This window comes from Thunnus thynnus, chromosome 22 (assembly GCF_963924715.1).
Source record: "Thunnus thynnus chromosome 22, fThuThy2.1, whole genome shotgun sequence".
Taxonomy (NCBI): domain Eukaryota; kingdom Metazoa; phylum Chordata; class Actinopteri; order Scombriformes; family Scombridae; genus Thunnus; species Thunnus thynnus.
The window spans coordinates 1,477,366-1,492,565 of NC_089538.1; positions in this window are offsets into that span (position 1 = coordinate 1,477,366).

The following is a 15,200-nucleotide window of genomic DNA, read 5'->3' on the forward strand; positions in this document are numbered from 1 at the left end:
GAACCACACAGAGTTGACATCTCTTTCTACTGGTGCGTTCAAGGAGACACTGACAACTGGACAAAGGTTTACATTCAAGTCCATGATGATATGTAACATGTCTAGTCAGACAGGATTGAAACAAATCCTCAGTTTAATTCAATCATTTAAAGTATCTTCAAGTGGAAAATGATGAATGTATATAAAATGTCTGATAATCCTGCCTTTCATTTTCAAACCTGCTATACAGTATACTCACATATATGTCTGTGTCCTTTTCAAGGACCAGGATCATTCAGGACTCTTCATAGATGTCAGGTGAGGAGTAACATTGTTGCATCTACCAGTTTTAAATAGTTGTTTTCAATAATTAATTATTTCAAAAGATACCATAATATCAGGTAGACCTAGCTCTGGCTGCTCTTTGGGAGCACACAGTTTATCAGTCCTGTTTATTGTTTTGACAATTACTTTAAAACTTGTTCGACTTTGTCAACATACATTTACCTCTTGTAGATGGTTGGTAGTATTGTAATTGGCAGATTCATGACTATATAATTGAGTTGAGGATCTTTTTTTCATTTTGGAATATACATGTTTTATCCCACATTGTTAAGTTTGATTGTGTCGCATCTTTCTTTTTAGCAAAAAACAAGTTTTTATTGCTTTTGTTTTTTAAAGAAAGGGTTGGTTCATGGCAGCAAGAAAAGCCTCATATTATTTCAGGGTTATAGGAGCAGAAACTATTACAAGACATGGTGTGGAAATAAAATAACTAGAAAATAAGTTGCACATACAGAAGTGAGAAATTCAGTCCACAATAAAAAGAAAAGGTGTTACAGTCTCAGAGGATTTTGGGCTATGCTTGAAATCTAAACAGGCGTGCTGTTAATCTTTGTACAGGTCAAAAAAAAGATCTGACTCTGTAAAAAAAGAAAAAAAATGTAAGAAGCAGTGACATTAATAATTTAATGGTAAAATACAACGATTTTCCGTAATTTAATAGTATGTAGCTTTAATATTACATGAAATCTTAAGTATAATAAAATAAAGTATGTTACATATAAAAATGTACAGTGCTATAATACAAATAATCATGCTTAAAATTACAGACATGTACCGTTTGAGTTGAGTTTTATACATAATTTTAATGTAAAATCTTGCATATTTAATCAATATTTAATGTAATAAAATGATATACCACCAATAAAACATCTGATTTACCTTTTAAGAAATTCAAGACTGGTGTGAAACAGGTAATCAGCTTTGTAATTGCAACAATCTACTGCTGATTTTAAAGGTGGCGGGCTGGGTGGCTGGTTAGATCCTAACTTCCAAAAAGTGGACTTATGGACTTTGCTGCAGGAGACCGCTGTTCACTTCCTGTTCACAACAGTGTGTGTCACATTTCCAACCGCAAGTCGGGACAGTTTTTTAACAACCGTTACTACAATTGTTGTGGTGTTTCATTTGGACCTCCTGATCTATGTGAGAGGTGTGAAGCTTATTATCTCAAAGCAGAAATAGAGGAAGATCTTCACAGTGCTGCACAAGGCGACACACAGGTTGTGAGAGAAAACTAAGAAAAAATAGTGAATAAAAAGACTAATTTATGTCTTTCTATGTTATATTTAGCATTTCATTTTCCCAAGCTTCTTATTATGGTGTAATTATTTCTTGAATGTGTGGTATTGTCTCTCTTAATTTTCCCTTTTATTCAATTTATCTGGATGAAATGATACCAGATTCAGGTAAGAAATTTCACATCATGTCATGTATGAAATTTAACACAAAGAATGTGATATGTTTGTTTAGAACATGGTCCATGTTCTAAAATACATGTAGAAAAAAGCTTCTCATAAGTTTAGAAGAATTTTAGGATGTTAATCAGCCATGAGATGTCACAATGTTATTGATAATCACTCTATAGAAAGCATCAATCTTCAGTGTATTTGTGAGAAAGTGAAGAGAAAGTGATCCAACCACAAAGTGGTCTTCTAGAAAGATTGTTACTTAAGTGTGAAGTACATAATGACTCAAATACAAGAGGCAGAAACATTAGTGCTGCCTGGTTTATGTTCCTGTATAGCAATTTATATTCAATGCCAACACAGAAAATAGTGTGTCCATTATGTATAGAGCAACCGTGTTTCCTAGAAATAACACTTATATGCAACTAAAGTGCAATGCAAATACGTTTTGCAGGAAAGTAATGATGAATGGTAAATGGACTGCACTTATATAGCGCCTTTCTAGTCTTCCAACCACTCAAAGCACTTTTACCAACCTGCTCATCAGGAGGATTTAATCATTGACACACACATTCACACACCGATGGTACAGCCATCGGAAGTAATTTGTGGTTCAATATCTTGCCCAAAGACACTTCGACATGTGGACTCATTCAGTTTGATATGTTTTATAACTCCAGCACCTCAGCTAAGTCTTATACTGAGTGAGCGTTGTATTTTTCTCTATTTTAGAAAAGATGACAACAAAACCAAAAACACAATATTTCACAAAGCACAACAACAAAACAGAAAACACAACAAAATGGAAAAGGAAGGGGCAACAATTCTTGTTTGTGATTGGACTAAACCCAAGTCAATTCAGGGTTCAATCACAATTCGTCAATGATACTATACAAAAGTAAACGCCCACTGACTGCACTGACTCGCCATGAATGTACAGTAGAATGCTATGTTTTTAATCATTTATTTAACACAGACTGCTAATTAAGGCAATTTATTTGTATCGCGCAATAAGGCAATCCAGAGTGTTTTGCATAAAACACAAAGGGCATTAAGAAAAGAAGTACAATGCAGTATAAAAAGATGTAAAAGGGGAAAAGGTGGATTTAAAAATAAAATGGAAGATAAAATAAGGTAAAATAGAATAAAACAGATCAAACAGCAGAATAAAAATTATAGTGTACCTACTGTGCACTTGGAAATGAACAAATAATCCCAAATCTTCTTTAATAAAAGCCAGCAGCAAACAGAAAAGTCTTCAGCATGGATTTAAAAGTGCTGAGAGCTGGAGCAGATCTCAAGTTTTCTGGGAGTTTCAGTTCAGATAAAAACTGAATGCTGCTTTTCCATGTTTAGCTTTGTCTGTCCCAGACACCTTTCACCTGGTGAAATCATTATATAATTCTGTGTGTCATCTGCATAATTATAGTAACACATTTTGTTGTTTTCCATAATCTGAGCAAGTGGAAGCATGTAGGTGTTGAACAGGAGAGGCCCCAGAATGGAGCCTTAGGGAACTCCACAACAGTTTTGTACACTCAGATATGCAGTTACCAATCGACACAAAGTAGTCCCTGTCCTGTAAGTAGGATTCAAACCAGTTTAATAACTGTTCCAGAAAGTCCCATCCAGTGTTCCAGTCGGCCTAGTAATATGTTGTGGTCAACCGTGTTGAATTCAGCACTGAGATCCAATAATACCAAGACTGAAAATTTTGCCACTGTCTGTGTTTAATTGGATGTCATTCAAGACCCTAAGAAGAGTAGTCTCAGTGCTGTGGTGTAGTGGAAATCCTGGAAAACATCAAAACAGCTGGTCAGTCCTAAGAAAATGTTGGCATTGCTCAAAAATAAGAACATTTTGGGTAGGACTCCAAAATATGCCATGTTCAAAATTGAATGTGAATGTATCACTATGCCCAGAAGTGTGTTTGCTGGGAGTTAAAGTGGATGGAATGAAACGCCCGATAACATTTCTTTCTGTGAAAAGGATCATTATTATGAATTGGAAAGTAAGGAAATCAAATTGTTTTTTTGTTTGAATTGCTAGCTCAAGGACTTTATAGAACTGATCATGATGGAACGTGTAGCCTCAGCCCTGCAGGGAAGTTATAGAGATAATGGCTTAGATTGACCATGGACACTTATAAAAGACTGTATAAATAAGAGACATTTAGTTTAAGAGGTGATTTGCAATGTTCAAGATACAAAGCCAGTACAATGAATAGAAACCCGAATCTTGTAAGTCCTGTCAAGAAGGATTTATGATGCAATGATGTCCTTAGCAAGTATGTTATATTTATATATTTTCTCTGTAATCTCTGGTATACTGTCCTTGTGTTGTTTGAGTTGTCTGTATTTAGACTTATGTTGAATTCATAAAATTCAAATAAAATTTTTTTCGCATCTTGCGTTCAGCTTTTCCACTCTCTTTTTTTTCTGTTTTTATTAGTGTGGCATTTCTCCATGATGCTCTTCTCTCTCCAGAGACAACCCTTACCTTATAAAAGGTTAGTCTCTCATTAAGCTCCAAATAAACTATCTCCTCCTGCTGCACCTCTTAAAACACTTTTAAAAACTGAGAAGTAAAAAATCGTTTACGCCTTTGTCTTCACTGAAAAAGCTACTAAGAGAACCTGGCTGCAGACAAGATAGCCCAGCAGAATCCCACTATACATTCATGACCAGTCAGCACTTCTATAGGAGTTTACTTTCATATAGTATCACTGACCAATTCATTGAAGTCTGAATTGACTCATATTCTAAGAATTGTTGTCCCTACCTTTTCTGTTTTGTCCATTGTTGTTGTGTTTTGCACCTCAAGGCCACTGTACACAAAGGACCTACTGCACTGTGCAGGGAAGCTGATATTGAGTTGCTACTACAACACTCATGTGGTGGTTGTATCTCTACTATAGCTTCCACTATCCCTTTTACTTCACAGTGGTGCTTTGATTCAGGAAATTTTAGCCTGGTGGATTACGTTACCATCCTCTCAGGTTGTTGAAGAAAGCCTTGTATCTGTGTTCATATACCCAGCTCTTCCTGAGATCAGTGGAATTACATATTTTGGATAGTTCTCCAACTGTTTGACCTTGCAAGTCAGCGGCCTCAACAAACAGCAGGAATCCAGCAGAGGCACTTCCTGTTAAGAAGAGGATGGAATCAACCCCAGTGGAAAGGGTTAAGGTCATCTTTACTGCATACCGGAGCAAAGATTCTCTCTAAATTAAATTAGCATGAATCCATGTTTATATAGGCCCAGTTCAGAGGTAGGCCTGGCTGCTGCAGGGACAGGGGCAACAGGTCAGATCACACTTTCCAAACCACTTGAGGTTGTTATTGCAGGAGCACCTCCCGACCTGTTTGCTTAGCTAACGCAACTTGAGACCTTAGTTTACGAATATAACATAGGCATCCATGCTAAAGTCAAGGAAATGTCTACCCTAACAAACCACACTCCTAGTGCCATTTATCATCAGCTATGATACTCAAAGCATATTAGGATTTTCTTTTTTTTGTGATTAAGATGACCATTCTTTTACCTACAGCCCCTCACCCTTCTTTTCTACCTCATTTCAGTCATTTCTTACTTTTCTCAGAATGACTTGTAGGGGTAATGCAAGTGGCAGCTGTAGCTCAGAGGTAGAGCAGGCCGTCCACCAATCAGCGGTCCGATCCCCGGGTCCTGCAGTCTGCATGTCCTTGGTTAAGATACTGCTCCCAAAGGCTGTGCCATCAGTGTGTGAATGTGTGTGTGTGTGTGTAAATGTGCATAAGATAAGATCTGATGAGCAGGTTGGCACCTTGCATGGCAGCCTCTGCCATTGGTGTATGAATGTGTGTGTGATAGGGGTGTGCTCAAATGCAAATATGTTAATCGGCAAAGCACAAATAGTGGGTTTTTTACAAATACTTGTTTCATACAAATATTTTAAAAAATATTTGTTTTCAGGAAGAAAAAAAACATGTCAAATACCAGCGTGCAGGTCAGTTACATCGCTATCTCAGTCTCTCTGCTGTTAAGTCTATCAACAGGTTTCAATGAGGGGAATCACATCCACCTGCTACATGACAAACATTTCCTTATTTGCATTGCATTCTGGTCTACTGAGGCTACTTTTACAGTTGATTTCATACTACATGATTGTAGAAAGTCTGTAAAGTAAAATGGTGACTCTAGAGAGAAGCCTTTGCTCTTTAAAGGAATAGTTCATTAAACTGTTTACAAAAATATGCTCAATCCCATTATAGGTGTAAGGCTAGTCTAGCATAAAGACACAGGTCCTGTGCTGTGCACACTCCTTCCTAAACAGAGTAGGCAAACATAAACATTCTATATGTCGTGAACAAGTAAAACATGTTAGTGGAAACATTTTAAAGCAGGTTTAAACACAACCCTGCTTACTTTACGCATAGCCGACAGAGCATGGATACCTTCCTTCATCATTCATTCATTTAAATATTTAGTTGAAACAGTGATAGAACTTGTGCACTTGTCAAACACTAACCAGCAAATTTCCAAACCCAATTTTGTATCTGTTTATTTAAGGATATTGTCTGTACTTAAAAGCATAAATGAGGTCTGCATAGGTTAAATGTATTAATCATCCTAAGTTAATTATTTGGACAAAATAAGCAGCAGCTACGGGATGCCAGCAGCTGCCGCACACATGAGAACACATCAGCTTTATTTTCATTCTACCATTGTCAGCATATTTGGACTGCTGCATATTAATATTTGGGGTGTCCTGAATGTATATTCTGGAATTTCAAGTGCTTCACAGAGGTGAACTCATTTCTTTTTCTCACCCAGCCTCTCTCCCCCGTTTCACCTATTGCTGCGTTTAAACGGAATGAGACAATGAGCTCATGTGATCATCATTACTCCACCTGCACATAATGCATTCCTCCCACTAATAATGTATTCAGTCTCTCCTCCACATTGCTCCTGGTTGCGTCTGGCTGAGCCCAGAGTAGGCCAGTGCTGATGGTTGGGAAAATTGCAAAAATGTGTTGGCCACACCCACAGACGCCATACGCCAGGAATTAAGACTTGGATCTGCGTCTGGCTCCAATTTCAGGAAAATAGAGCCCTAAGAGTCTATAGTCTTGCAGCTCTGTGAGGCTGTACTTTGGCACAGTGGAACATAGAAGGAAAAAAAAACCTAATTGACAGTGAAATTGATCATGTTATCCAATCTGTTGGATTTTGAACTGCAACAGTACTTAGTCTGTGACTGATGATGTTTCACAAGAACACAAGTACAGACAAGAACGCAGATTGAGAAAGGCTGTTAGTTTAGTATGTTAGCATGCTAACGTGCAAATTGAACACTGTTAAGGCTGATGGAAATGTCATTAGTTTCAAGCATTTGGTCGTAAAACAAAGTAAATTTTCTGATGATGGAGCCACATGAAAAGAGATCAGCAATTCATCCTGAAGGAGGCATGAATGCCTGAACCAAATTTCATGACAATCTATCCAACAGTTGTTGAGACATTTCACTCAAAACCACAAATATGAACTTCATTTCAATTCAATTTTATTTATATAGCGCCAAATCACAACAAAAGTCATCTCAGGGCATTTTTCACATAGAGCAGGTCTAGACCGTACTCTTTAATTTACAGAGACAGAGACCCAACAATTCCCCCATGAGCAAGCACTTGGCGACAGCTTGACTTGGTGGCAATAGATGAAAAAACAATCAATCAAAATTTTACTAGATGGATTCATCCAGTAGACATTGAGAGATTTTGACCAAAGTTTTGGATAAACCAGCTAACTCTGCCCTAGAGCCATGCTGCTGGTGTGGCTAAAAGTTGCACAAACTTGTTGTTGTAATACAACCCAGATGGTTAAAAGAAAAGTAAGTATTGTAAGTGTTTGAAAGAACTGTTCTAGCAGTTTGCCTCTGCTTACAGTCTTTGCTTTCCCATCTTGTACTAAAAGCGCAGAAATGTAAATGACATGGATCCTTTCATCTGACATCAGAAGGCAAACAAATGTGGAGTTCCCAAACTATGAGACAGCTCCTATAAGAGATAAATCAGACCACATTCCATGTCTGCCCCCTTGCTTTCCTTCCCCCACCCATAGCTTTAAAACATGAACACGAATGAATGAGGATCATAATCCAAGCAGGCAGGCATTCCTTCAGCAAATTTTTCACCCTGCAGAGCAGAGTCATGGCTATACACACACAAACAAGAGCCGTGTGAATGCTGTTTACGTTCTGCCTCGTCTAATGAAAATGTGACCTGGGTGTTAAAAGCATCTCTCATTTTTTCTCTCTGTTTGCAGAGACACACACATGCACATACCTCCTGTCCCTTTCTCTCTCTGCAGACACTTTTACACCTCAGAGTGTTGAGTGTGCCTTACCAGGAATTATCAGCATTCACAGCAGATAGAATAACAAGCCTGAGCCAGACCTGCTGTGAGATCACACTGGTATGTAATCACAAAGAGAGACGGCTATACTCACATGTTAGATAGAGCCTGTGTGTATATTTGTGTCTATACATGCACATACTGAGATGGTGAGAAAGAGGTACCAGGCCGAAGGGCGTGGATTAACCAAACAGTGTTCATAACCTGCCAAGTGGACGCTACCACGGCAACTCGGCTCAGTTTATTTACTGAACCTGGAGACGAGAATGACGCCATGCCAGTGAGCCACATATGTTGTGTGCAGTGGGAGAAGAGATAACATGAGGAGAGGACAGCTGGGGTGTTTCATTACAGAGAAAACCCAGTGGGACAGAGATGCAGTGTAGATACAGCACCTCTGTCAGATTTACACCACCTACATTCATAGTCTTCTTTTAAATCATCTCTCAAAATTTACTTCTACCATATGACTTTTGCTTAATTATTTACTGTTACTTATTTTATCTTTTTTTTTTATCATTATTTTATCATTACTTTTAACAGTTTTATCTGTGATTTTGTTTGTTGACTGTGATTTTGGATGTGATTGTTTTCCTTCTTCCTTTTACTTGTTTTCCTTCTTCTTCTATCTTGTTCTTATTACAGTATCTAATATTGACAGATAATGCAGGACAGACTCATCAGGATTGACATTTTACTGTCTGTGACCATCAGGTTTAAGCAATATGATAATCAGTATGAACAGATTTGTACTTACGTGGCACCCTAAAACCCTAAAATTCTTCTTTTTACTCTTTGGGAACATTTTTGTGAATAAAACTTACCCACAAACAGAGCAGACAGGTCATCTTATATGGACATTTTAGTGGCGTTGATTGTGCTAATGATGAAGTCTGACAAATAGGTGACATTCATCAGGCTGAAACCAGAGATTTACTACAAGTCTGAGCAGTTAAGGGACTTTGTTGAATCTGACTTGGAACACTCATATGAGCAAACCTCCCAGAGAAAAGTCAGAGATTTAGGAGAATAAAAAAATGTTCTTGCATGAGACCCAATGGTTCTCTATTGTTGGTCCTTGTTTGTTATTAAATTATGATGTTTCAAATGTTTTCCCCAGTAACTGTTCTTTTAGCTCTTGGGTGAAAGGGATGGTTCAACCAAATTACAAAAAAAAAATTACAAAAGCATGTTTTAATGCAGGTTGTTCCAGAGCCTCTGTGACCTGACTGCAAAGGCTTGTCCCCTCTGGTTTTATAAACCTCTTCAACCATACTGATAAACCATGAAAACAACCCCTTCACATATTACAAGCCATTAATTAATCTGTTAATTAATCCAAGGGGACCTATTATGCTTTTCCTTATTTTCAGTCATATATATGTTACAATTTTGGATGTTCATAAACGTGGCCAAAGTGTCAAGTAATGAGGTAAACATATGTAGGAGTAATCCCTGTGAGCAAAAAGCACCGGCTTCAGACTGCTCTGACTGCTTGGTTTCCAACATTTTTTCTCTACTTTCAGCCCAAGCTGACATCAGCTTGTGACGCATTTATTTATATGGTCATCTGTTACATGCAAGTTCACTGCTCTGCTCCACTAACATTATGGCAATTTTTCCATTGTTTTGGGGGTAGTCACGCTTAGCCATGACTGGAGTTGAGCTGGCACGCTGTGAGTGTTTTTCCATTACACAGCAGGGCAAAGTAGTAGTTTACCTGTTGGAGATGTGCTGGTCGTCTGCAGCTCTTCATCAAACATTATCACCACTGTGGCTGTTTCTGCTTGTACTAATTCTCTCTGCATGATTTCTAACTGATCTGCTGAACAAACAGCTCCAAATATCTCCAGATGTTGTTGTGTTGACGGGTTTTTTAGCGCTTAGCAAACAAAGCTCTGCTAATTCAGTCAGGAACACATTTCATTTCCTGTAAATTCTTCACAATACAAATCTCCTGTTATTTAGTCATTTAAAAGCTTTTAATATGAAGCAGTAAAGCAGGAAATGTTGGGTTTGCATTGGTGGTAACTTAACACGAGTCTGATATGTGCTGCCCCTTGGCAGGCTTCTGGAAAGCTGGCCAATCAGAACAGAGTGGGCTCATCAGGAGGGGGGCCTTAAAGAGACAGGAGCTAAGACTGCCTGTTAGAGAAAGAGGCTGAACTGAGGGGCTGCATAAAGGACCAGTATAAGATAAATAAGGAGTTTTTTGAACTGTGAATCATGTAAAGTTACTATAGTGGAGTCCCAGAATAAAAGTATAGAGCTGGAAATGAGCATAATAGGTCCCCTTTAATTGAAAATTCATGTTCTTTGGGTACAAATTAATTTGATTTTATTTTGTAAATCTAAGGTGTACATGTAAGAAAACTGACAACATAGATTTTTGTTTTTCTGGAGTTGAAAGACACTAATCGGAAGATCGGCGGTTCGATTCCCGGCTCCTCCTATCTGCAGGTTGAAGTGTCCTTGGGCAAGATACTGAACCCCAAATTGCTCCTGATGACTGTGCCGTCAGTGTATGAATGTGTGTGAATGGTTAGTTACCTCTGATGAGCAGTTTGGGACCTTGTATGGTCGCACCTGTACCCATTCAGTGGGGTGAATGTGACACGTAGTGTAAAAGCGCTTTGAGTGGTTGGAAGACAGTCCATTTACCATTTACCATACGATCTTCCCCAGGAGAAGCATGTGAAATGAGGATAAAATTGGTCCCAAAAGTGATCGTTCAGGCACACCATATTTGATGTTCCAATCAACCCACATACATATGTGCACTTTATATTTGAAGTACTGTGTGCCTGTAGTTGCATTCTGATATGCTGTGAGCCTGTGAAATCCTGCTCAGACATTCAAAAAACACTTCTCAAGAAGACACAGTTTGAGGGAAGAAAAAATACACAAATGTGTATCTCATTTAGTTTCTCAAAAGAAGGTCCTTTTATGTCTTTCAGACCACCAGGACCTGCTTTCTTATGCAATCTCACAGATAAAACAACATCCCTTAAGAGAATATCAAAGTACCATGAGACAACAAATGCCCTTTCCAGTCACCGCTTTATCAGATGAAATTGGTAATCACTCTTTTCCTAGTCTGTTGAAGCTTTCTCCGGGCCATTTTAATTCCCTCCATTGTAAATTTAACTTTGATTGTTTTCAACTGAAGCTGAGTGACTCTGACAAGGAAGGTAGAGGACTCAGGGGAAGATTGGGAAAGATGGAGGGAGTAAAAGATTGTGGAGAGGAAATAGATGAGGATAGGACTTAAATGGAGAAAGGGAAGAGTTAGAGGAGATGATACAGAGAAGCAGTGAAGGAGGATGAAAGGGACAGCAGGAAATCAAGAGGGGACAGAGAATTAAATGTTGCAGGTGATGATGGATGATAGAGTGATGTAGTTTATCATATTGGTGCTTACACCAATGTACATTGTTTTTTGAAATTCCCAAATCTCTAGTTATATACTGTATATTAGCTATAATATGTAATCTATGGGGGAAGGGAGTGTTTGGATTTAGAGGTGATTGAAATTATGTAAAGCTTATTTTGAAAGCTTTATGAAGCTCATGCTGCATGGCCCGATATACTGTACATTGGAAAATATTTAAATTTGCTATAATTTTCCAGTGGCACAGGCAGAGAGCAGATTGTTACAGACAGAATTACAATATGTATATTCCCTCTTCTTGATTCCCTCTGCCTTTGGAAAAATCCAGCTGAATTTTAATGCAGTAAAAGTGAACAAAGAAAGATGCTCGGTTACTCTTTTTCTTCTCTCTCACAGCTGTCAGTCACAGTTTTCTTCTCTCAAAAAAAAAGCCTTTATAAATCCAGCAGGACTGGAGAAGATAAACTTGTACATGTGGAAGTTAAGTTATGAAAAGAGCTGAGAAATTCAAGCCATATTTGTTTCCAGACAGGCTTTATTCTTATGTTTTCAGTTTGCTAGGCTCATGTTATGTGTATACATGGTACTGCCATTAATATACAATATATGGAACTTCTGATTAGATACTCAGAATGGATGTTGGTGACCCCCACAGAATGAATCCTAATGATTTTGGTGACTCCCTGACTTTAAAGCCCCTGGAGACTTGGTTTAAAATATTGAATATTTCTCTTATAATATCAAATATCAAAGACTATAGGTCGAGTCAAGCCGAGAGAACAGAGTATCTGTTCTTCACCTGGGTGAGTGCAGGGTTTAAAGGCAGCTTTAAGGTAAGTTAGGTCAGAGCAAAAGATTTGTGTTGCCTGTCATGGGGCCCAGCAGATTTATGATGGCACAATCTGATACCCACTGCAGGGCCCCTTGATAGGTCAAACATCATTTCACATGAATTTGGGGCATCCAGTGGAATGCTATCCCAACTTTTGGCACATTTTACTGTGTAATTATAACTGCTAGAGGAGCGGTGCTAGTACATCCTCTGTAACAAAACAACAAATTAGCCTCAAAGAAGATCTGTGGATGACAATTGTCAAGCAAATTGAACACTATCTGTTGATAACATCTGGCCACATCTGGTTTCTGTCACGAAATGTTTCCATACAGTCACGTAGTAATGTTGCTGGAAACTGAATTGTTCATGCAAACTCATCATCACAGATGCAGGTCACTGATTCTCAGTTCAGTCAGGAGAGCTTTGTTTTGCTCAAACGTTGGTTCATGACCTGCTGGTTCAGCCTGCAGCTCATAAAACTGACAATGATTTAAGCTTCCTGATGCTGAGGGCTGAATTTCTGTTTACACATGTCCAGCTGCACCCAGCTTGGACTTGGACTCTGGACATCCCATTTTGTTGTTTTGCTGGCTGTAGTGGAGGACAAGATGCAGAAATGTTTTTTCATAGAGGTTCCTCCTTTTTCAAACCTGCCTTGTTCAGTCCAGTTGAATTAATTGGTTTTCCCCCATGGTGCGACTCGTTTCAGCAGATCTGAACACAGCAATCGTACTCGCACCAAAACAACCACGCAGAGACCTTTTAGAGGAGGGGGTCTCTGTCCGGTCACAAACAAATCATATAGCGGTTTGTGGTGTGCATGCTGGGATGTGGATGAGAGAATTTAACAGTTGCTAGCAGCCAGCCGGAGAATAAATCGAGATCCAACCTGGACTAACAATAAAGAGCATTGCAGTTGGCCAGAGGACCTTCTTCCTGTATTTATGTGCACGCTGACCAATGAAATGACAGAACATTCTCATGTGGCTTTTAATGATGCATTGTGGTTCACTTGAATGTTTTCTGTGTGAGAAGAAACTGGACCAAGGGAAAAACGCACCAAGTTTACCAACTCATCTACTGATTTTGACCAAAGCAAACCAACTATAGGTTTGAAAACACCCTAAGGTAATAGTTTCAACTGTTCAGCAAGTCCCTTTACCTTTTGGTAGATTTGGTCTTCAACAAGAAACATGGCATGTACCACATTTTTTCTAAAGCAGAAATAAAGCTTTTTAAATAAAAAATAATAAACCATCAAACACTCAACATAGATTTACTGTGAAGAGTTTTAGTTTCCTTTTCCTCCTCTGTATTTCTCCTTGTCATTCATTAACTCAAACATCAGAGTAATGCAACAGTAGATATATATATATATATATATATACAAACAACAACAGGAGAAATCTGACAAATTTTCAAATACGGTCATCATTTTTTAATGCCTCATGGGTCTCACTGGCATGACCTGGTTGCATGATCTGTTCCTACCTGGTTCCTCAGGTGCAGTGGAAACACAAACAGGACTTCACAACAGGGACTTTTAGTTCCAAGTTGGTTCCTGAGGTTAGTTCTTCTGGTTCCAAAGTACCTGGAACTTTTGGTCGAAAAGAGGCTTATGTGAGTTTTGGAAAGTTCCACACTCCTGGAACCTGCTCAAAATGTCTTAATATAATCAGTTCTATTTGCTTACATATATAAGCAGTGTGCTGTTGATCAGTTCTATAATAAATATGTAACTGTAATATCAGACAATCTGAAAGATTTTTTTGTTACTTTTGTTACCATAACCCCAGTTCCACCCAGCTCACTGCTGTTTTGAAGCAATAGTAGACCTACAATATTTTGATTCATAAAGTCAGGTGAGAGGATAACACACAGATATAAGACTGATCTCACTCTGTAGAAGAAAGCATATTAATGTATTTCCCAAAATATTGGCCCATTCTTTTTTTTAATGTTTTGTGGGCATTTTATGCTTTTGTTGGATAGTGACAGTAGAGAGAGATGACAGGAAATGAGGGAGAGACATGGGAAACGAAGGTCCCCAGAAAGATCTCAACCAGAGATGTTGCAGTTAATGGTTGGCATGTTAACCCCATGTTAACAATTGTTGAACTATTCCATTAAAGAGTGAGCTGAGAGGAAATGTTAGGACTTGGGGGTGTGTCCACTGGTACAGACATGTTTGGCTGATATATTTGAGACTTTTCATGTTTTCTGTACACTGGCCTTCCTGTCAGCCTGGCAAGTAATACTTAAGGGTTTTGTGGGGAGTTCTCTTTATCCGAATCAAATATGTACAGATAGAGGATGTTGTATTGCTCTTCAGAGTGCAAAGCCCCCTGAGGCAAATTTGTGATTTGTGATATTGAGCTATACAAATAAAAATTTAATTGAATTGAATGAAAAGGGGCTTCTCAGTACTCCAAGACTTTGATAGTGGATTTGATGGACCCTGGCACATCATATGGTCCCACTTAGAAAACAGTCTGTCTAAACATTGTACTTGTGGTGGTGGTGGAAATTAACTAAGTACATTTACTCAAATACTGTACTTAAGTGTAATTTTGAGATACATGTACTTTATTTCTATTTGTTGCTACTTTATACTTCCACTCCACTACATTTCAGAGGGAAATATTGTACTTTCTACTCCACTACATTTATTTGACAGCTTTAGCTACTTTTCAGATGAAGATTTGACACAATGGATAATATAACAAGCTTTTAAAATACAACACATTGTTAAAGATGAAACCAGTGGTTTCCAAACTTTTTGGCTTTGGACGTCTTACAAAAAGCAGTGTGTAGTCGGGGTCACATTTCACATGTCTATGAGTTGTTA